Source organism: Oncorhynchus tshawytscha, linkage group LG30, assembly GCF_018296145.1.
Source record: "Oncorhynchus tshawytscha isolate Ot180627B linkage group LG30, Otsh_v2.0, whole genome shotgun sequence".
Classification (NCBI taxonomy): domain Eukaryota; kingdom Metazoa; phylum Chordata; class Actinopteri; order Salmoniformes; family Salmonidae; genus Oncorhynchus; species Oncorhynchus tshawytscha.
The window spans coordinates 25,309,148-25,317,150 of NC_056458.1; positions in this window are offsets into that span (position 1 = coordinate 25,309,148).

Genomic DNA, 8,003 nt, shown 5'->3' on the forward strand with positions numbered 1-8,003 from the left:
ATACCCCATAATGCCAAAAAAGAAAAGCTGAAATGTCTTGAGTCAATAAGTATTCAACCCTTTTTATGGCCTAAATAAATTCAGGAGTAAACATGTGCTTAATATGTTACATAAATTGCATGGACTCACTCTGTGTACAATAGTGTTTAACATGATTTTAAAAAGTATTATTCCATCTCTGTACACCAGTGATTCCCAACCAGAGGTACTAGGACCCCTGGGGGTACTTGGCCGATCCACAGGGCGTACTTGAGAAGACACACCTGAGACCATAGGCTTACTGGTAAAAATGCACATGAGGGGGTACTTCAGGGGTACTCCGGGCAGAGCAAAATTTAGTTGGTGGTACAGTAACCCGAAAAAGATTTGGAACCACTGCTGTACACCCCACATACAAATACCTGTAAGGTCCCTCAGTCGAGGAGTGAATTTCAAGCACAGATTCAACCACAATGACCAGGGAGGTTTTCTAATAGTTTGCAAAGTGGACCTATTGGTAGATTGGTAAAAAAGAAAGAGCATGCATTGAATATCCATTTGAGCATGGTGCAGTTATTAATTACACTTTGGATGGTGAATCAATACACCCAGTCACCTCAAAGCTACAGGCACCCTTCCCAACGCAGTTGCCATAGAGGAAGGAAACCGCTCAGGGATTTCACCATAAGGCCAATGGTGACTTTAAAACAGTTAGAGTTTAATGACTGTGATAGGAGTTAACTGAGGATGGATCAACAACATTGTAGTTAAACCACAATACAAACCTAAATGACAGACTGAAAAGAAGGAAGCCTGTACAGATTTAAAATATTCCAAAACATGCACCCTGTTTGCAATAAGGCACTAGAGTAATACTGCAAGAAATGTGGCAAAGAAATGAACTTTTTGTCCAGAATACAAAGTGCTATGTTTGGGGCAAATCCAACACATCACTGAGTAACACTCTTCATATGTTCAAGCATGTTCGTGGCTGCATCATGTTATTGGTATGCTTGTCATTAGCAAGGACTAAGGAGTTTTTTTTAAATAAATGGAATAGAGCTAAGCACAGGCAAAATACAAGAGGAAAATGTGGTTGTCTGCTTTCCAACAGACACCTTTCAGCAGGACAATTGCCTAAAACACAAGGACAAATATACAGTGGAGTTGCTTACCAAGACAACATTAAATGTTCCTGAGTGGCCTAGTTACAGTTTTGACTTAAATTGGTTTGAAAAGCTATTGAAAGACTTGAAAATGGCTGTTTAGAAATTATCAACAACCAGTTTATGAGCTTGAAGAATAAAAAATAAAAAATAATGTGCAAATATTGTACAATCCAGGGGTGCAAAACTCTTAGAGACTTACCCAGAAAGACTCACCGCTGTAATTGCTGCCAAAGGCGATTCTAGCATGTATTGACTCTGGGTTTCCATTAAATAAAAAAGTTCAATGTCAGTGGAGAGAGCGAAAAATCAAGAGTATGTTGTGTAGATCGTTTGCAAAAAAATACTATTAAATCTGTTTTAATCTCACTTTGTTACTTTAAAATGTGGAAAAAGTCTAGGGGTGTGAATGCTTTCTGAAGGCACTTTAACTACTTCTAAGTGTATATTCCTTTTTATAACTATCGAAATATATATGTTCACTTTTTGTACACTTTTTATACTGGGAAAAATATTTTGAATGCCATGAAATGCAATGCAATACATTTAAAGGATGAATGAGTGTAATGTAGTATGAGATATTTTCAAGGAAGCACAGAATAAAACCAAGCATGAACTGCTGTTGCCTCCACCATTTCCTCCTGGTAGCGCTAGTGTGTAAAACATAACTTTAAAAAATCCATCATAAATCTTATAATATATGAACTGTTCCCAAAACAGTCATTTTGAATGCCAGTTTTTATTTTTCCTAATCTGGAAAGTAGGCATATTTAAGATTTGTCTGCCATATTGTAGCCTGTAGTATGCCATTTGTGTCTTTTAATCCTGAAAGGGAGCATCCTGAAATGAATCTCTGCAAATTAGTTTTTTTTAAAGTAAAGTAGTTACACATTTCTAAATGACAAGGAAATGCATTCGATTTTGTACCTCGAGATTATCGCACGCTGTCGATTGATATTACACCCCTTGCGCGAGCCCGCACCTCATCACGTCGGAAAATAAAATTAAAATCATTCAGTCAAGAGTAGGATGCGGGTAAGGAGCAGATATCTACCTATTGGTATGTAAAGTGTTTGAGAAACAGGTGGGAAAGTCGTGAATTCACGATGAAGGACCGTACACACGAGTTTAGGCTGTTAAGTGAAATAAATTTTTAACAATAGCCTACTACATTTGAGGGTTGGGGTGGAGCGGTAGGTGCGCCTCACTTGTTTTTTTTGGTGGTGGCGAGCATCTTTTTTAAGTAGAACAAACTCAATGTTTTACATTATTAATGTTTTATAATTTACAGTAATTTTATAACAGTGTGCTGTACATTTGTGTATCAGTTTTGTTTCGTCTCAAAAGTAAAACTTGTTTCACGCTTCCATATGGAAACGCAACGGGTGAGAGGAGGGTGATAACATTGGCACCAGACAAGCGTCGCTCTCCAGTTGTCCATTAGTAGCATAGTTGACTCTAAATGGTTCATAAGCGCGCACGTGAAACACTTTTTCCAATGTGATTGATGAATGAATTTGCTTCTAGTTTCAACCCTATAGAAACACTATGTACAGTTGAAGTCGGAAGTTTACATACACTTTAGCCAAACACATTTAAACTCAGTTTTTCACAATTCCTGACATTTAATCCTAGAAAAATTCCCTGTCTTAGGTCAGTTAGGATCACCACTTTATTTTAAGAATGTGAAATGTCAGAATAATAGTAGATAAATAATTATCAGCATTTATTTCTTTCATCAAATTCCCAGTGGGTCAGAAGTTTACATACACTCAAATAGTATTTGGTAGCATTGCCTTTAAATTGTTTAACTGGGTCAAATGTTTTCGGGTAGCCTTCCACAAGCTTCCCACAATAAGTTGGGTGAATTTTGGCCCAATCCTCCTGACAGAGCTGGAGTAACCGAGTCAGGTTTGTAGGCCTCCTTGCTCACACACACCTTTTCAGATCTGCCCACACATTTTGCCACAACTTTGGAAGTGTGCTTGGGGTCATTGTCCATTTGGAAGACCCATTTGCGACCAAGCTTTAACTTCCTGACTGATGTCTTGAGATGTTGCTTCAATATATCCACATCATTTTCCTGCCTCATGATGCCATCTATTTTGTGAAGTGCATCAGTCCCTCCTGCAGCAAAGCACCCCCACAACATGATGCTGCCACTCCCGTGCTTCACGGTTGGGATGGTGTTCTGCGGCTTGCAAGCCTCCCCCTTTTTCCTACAAACATAACGATGGTCATTATGGCCAAACAGTTCTATTTTTGTTTCATCAGACCAGAGGACATTTCTCCAAAAGCACGATCTGTGTCCCCGTGTGCAAACCATAGTCTGTTTTTTTATGTTGGTTTTGGAGCAGTGGCTTCTTCCTTGCTGAGCGGCCTTTCAGGTTATGTCGATATAGGACTCGTTTTACTGTGGATGTAGATACTTTTGTACCTGTTTCCTCCAGCATCTTCACAAGGTCCTTTGCTGTTGTTCTGTAATTGATTTGCACTTTTCACACCAAAGTACATTCATCTCTAGGAGACAGAAGACCTCTCCTTCCTGAGCGGTATGACGGCTACGTGGTCCCATGGTGTTTATACTTGCGTACTATTGTTTGTACAGATGAACGTAATACGTTCAGGCATTTGGAAATTGCTCCCAAGGATGAACCAGACTTGTGGAGGTCCACAATTTTTTTCCCTGAGGTCTTGGTTTATTTCTTTTGATTTTCCCATGATGTCAAGCAGAGGCACTGAGTTTGAAGGTAGGCCTTGAAATACATCCACAGGTACACCTCCAATTGACCCAAATGATGTCAATTAGCATATCAGAAGTTATGACAATTTTCTGGAATTTTCCAAGCTGTTGAAAGGCACAGTCAACCTAGTGTATGTGAACCTCTGACCCACTGGAATTGTGGTACAGTGAATTATAAGTGAAATAATCTGTCTGTAAACAATTGTTGTAAAAATGACTTGTGTCATGCACAAAGTAGATGTCCTAACCGACTTGCCAAAACAATAGTTTGTTAACAAGAAATTTGTGGAGTGGTTGAAAAACAAGTTAGTTTATACAAAAAGTCAGAAGTCTATCACTATATGTAATGCTTTTATTTTCCACATTAAATTACACTGTATATTCCACATACATTTGAATATATAATGTATGTGGACACCCTTCAAATGAGTGGATTTGGATATTTCAGCCCCACTCGTTGCTAACAGGTGTATAAAATCGAGCACACAGCCATGCGATCTCCATAGACAAACATTGGCAGTCGAATGGCCTTACTGAAGAGCTCAGTGACTTTCAATGTGGCACCGTTATAGGATGCCACCTTTTCAACAAGTCATTTTGTCAAATTTCTGCCCTGCTAGAGCTGCCCTGGTCAACTGTAAGTGCTGTTTATTGTGAAGTGGAAACATCTGGCAATGGTTTAGCTGTGAAGTGGTATGCCAAACGAGCTCACAGAACGGGACCACCAAGTGCTGGAGCATAAAACAATCGTCTGTCCTAGGTTGCAACACTCACTACCTAGTTCCAAACTGCCTCTGGAGCAGTGGAAATGCGTTCTCATGAGTGATTAATCAAGCTTCACCACCTGGCAGGCTGCCGGGTGAATCTGGGTTTGGTGGATGCCCCAATGCATAGTGCCAACTGTAAAGTTTGGTGGAGGAGGAATAATGGTCTGGGACTGTTAGTTCCAGTGAAGGGGAAATGTTAATGCTACAGAATACAATGATATTCTAGACAATTATGTGCTTCCAACTTTATGGCAACAGTTTGGGGAAGGCCCTTTCCTGTTTCAGCATGACAATGCCCCTGTGCACAAAGCGAGGTCCATACAAAAATGGTTTGTCAAGATCAGTTTGGAAGAACTTGACTGGCCTGCACAGTGCCCTGACCTCAACCTCATCAAACACCTTTGGGTTGAATTGTAACGCAGACTGCGAGCCAGGCCTAATCGCCCAACATCAGTGCCCGACCTCACTAATGCTCTTGTGGCTGAGTAGAATCAAGTCCCTGCAGCAATGTTCTAACATGTAGTGTTAAGCCTTCCCAGAAGAAGGGAGGCTGTTATTGCAGCAAAGGGGCGATCAACTCCATATTAATGCTGATGTTTGACGAGTAGCTGTCCACATACTTTTGTTCATATAGTGTAGCTGTCTTTTCAGATAGGCTATATTCCTATTGTTTATTAGACATTTTGAGTCCATCCACATCTTACTATCCAACTAACCTCACACATTAGAAATCACCTCACATGAGTGACATTCCATATGTCATTTAGGAATTCTTTCACAGAGAATAAAGAGATGTACAGTAAATGTGTATTCTTATAGATGGGCCAATTTTTTACATATAAGGCCTAGCAAATTCCATGTCAAAGTTATGTTATTGTCTTTAAGTGATGCCACCGGACCTACAGTATCGTGATTCTTTCTGTCCCCAGTCATTCTCTGCAGTCTCAACACCTGTTCTGTGCTAAACGTGACTGCCCAGTCATTGTTAAACATCTGCATTCAGTTCACATCCATTTCAGGCTCTACAGATTGCTGCTATTAAAAAAAACATTTCACAATTGAACATCATGCTGCTGTGGCTGTTAAACACTACACGATGACAAGCAGCATGGTGTGACTGGATGGTGATATTTTCTCTCATATTCACTGCAAAGCATAGTTGCAGTCGCTGTCCACTCTTTTGTGGTGCTGAACTTCAGAATTGTGCGATTCTTTCACTGTCCATGGCACTGAAATATGAACTACATTGATTTATTTACATTAGGCATTCTACATGTGGCAAAGTCACCAATAGATGTTTTTCTGACATCTATAGTAGTCTTATTGTGAGGTAAATCCATGCCCCAAGCCACCTGTTGTGTGATCCAGCTACGCCTTAATCCCAAATGAATGCACTGCCCAGTTTTTTCTTCCCGAATTAGGCACAGTCTAATTTCATCTTCACACAATGCTGGTACTGAGTTGTTCAGTGTAGGAAGACATGCTGTGGCTCTGTGTGCATGGATTCTGGCAATGACCATTACACATTGAATTAGCTGTTTTTGAGACCAAAGGGAGCCAATGGACTAGGGCAGAGATGGTATTGTTTATTCAGATCCTGTAGCCCACCAAGGAGGCTATGCATTATTAAACACCTGGGCCATGTGCTGCATGCATCTGACTGGTGACGGGGTTTGAGAAAAACCCTTTTAGTGGAGTCGAATCATCACACAGACATTTGACTCAAAAATCGTACTCGCGTGGGTGGACATAAAAACACTGCACTGATTGTACATTATAGTGCCACACAAGTCCTATCAGTTGTTTGAGATGTATCATGACCATTGGCTTAGGCAATTGGTGCCCTGCCCAGTCTGAAAACCTCTAGATACTTCTTGAGGGTCTCTCGTAGATGGTAGAACAGCCACAGTATAAAGTAATGAGATGATCCAGTTTGTAGTGTACACTTTTATGGTGGTCAGACTGGCCATGACCAGTACTTGGTTAGAATATAATGCTTAAAGAGTGAGTCGATAGCCATCCATACCTTTCTAGGACTATGTCAACGTCCTCTGTCGAATAAATGTTTATTCGCCTCCCTCTGGTGGTCGGCTGCATCATTACATCCATTACTTCCCTTCACTGCAACATTACATCAAAGGGGCGGTCCTTAGAAAAACATTTATCCTGCTTGACTGCTTCACGGCAAAGCAATCGCTGACTTTGTCTCGAACAGGCAGTTCTAAATACATAACTTTCATAGCTCTACGATAAAGAATGCAACGTACACACTTCCTTACTAAACCTAAAAGAAGTAATTGTGTGGAAGTCAAACATTTGTTTTACGTCGGTGGCAGACACATTGCATATGCTCAGAACAGCAAAGTAGCCCTTCTCTCCTTGTCTAGATGAGGGACACACACTGTTTAAAATGGCCCAAATGTTCATTTAGATGTTCACAAATGTAACAGATTTTGACACTCCCTAATATCCATGATATGTTTGGTATAAAGAAGGTTCAATATTTTGGGTATATATTTCTAAAACAGATAATATTTCCATATAGTTATAAAGTATGAAAAGGCTTATTCATTTGTTTTTATCATAACATATTTGATTTTATTATACTTTTTTGTGTACTAGATCATATAGGTTGAAATGTTTTTTTATTTTTCTCAGACATAGATAAACAATTCCAGGTGAAAGTCAGACCATAGCTTTCTAGGGGGGGAAAACATTAATACAATAATGCCCTCTTGTTAGATTGATGACTAAAACCACAGCAACACAGTGCAAAACGGCTGTCAGTTCAACGTGTTTTAAGGTATGGCAACCACAACTGACCTACTTGTTTTTCTTCACCATCGCACCTGTAAGTATTGCTGACTCTGAGTTGATGTCTACTGTAATTCAGCTGGAGTTGATCCAGTTTCTAACACCAGCTACTTTCATAGTTCAACAGGCCCTTATTATGCGTGAAGCAGCAGGGTTGTCGTATTCGTGCTCAGCCTTTGAGCTCTGAAGTCAACACATTTCAGTGTAGGCAACGTCTTGGGCTCCCAATTGCAGGCTTTTCAAGATTAAAAATCATCAAGCCATCAAACATAAGTCGCTATGGTTCAACTCCTTTCCATGTTCTGAAGACAATGCATTCTCAATTAACAGACCTGAACTGTAAGGTACTGGGTGTCGTGAGTGTGAAGTCAAGCGCAGGAAAACAGAGTTCAATATAGTGCTCTTTTAATGCACACACGGTGAACCACGGCCACCCCACTAAACACTGGGTGCTCAAAACAAAATGCCCCAGACACAGGGAACGAAAACAGTCCAGCACTATACCCGAACATAAACCAACACGTTATTCTGTAT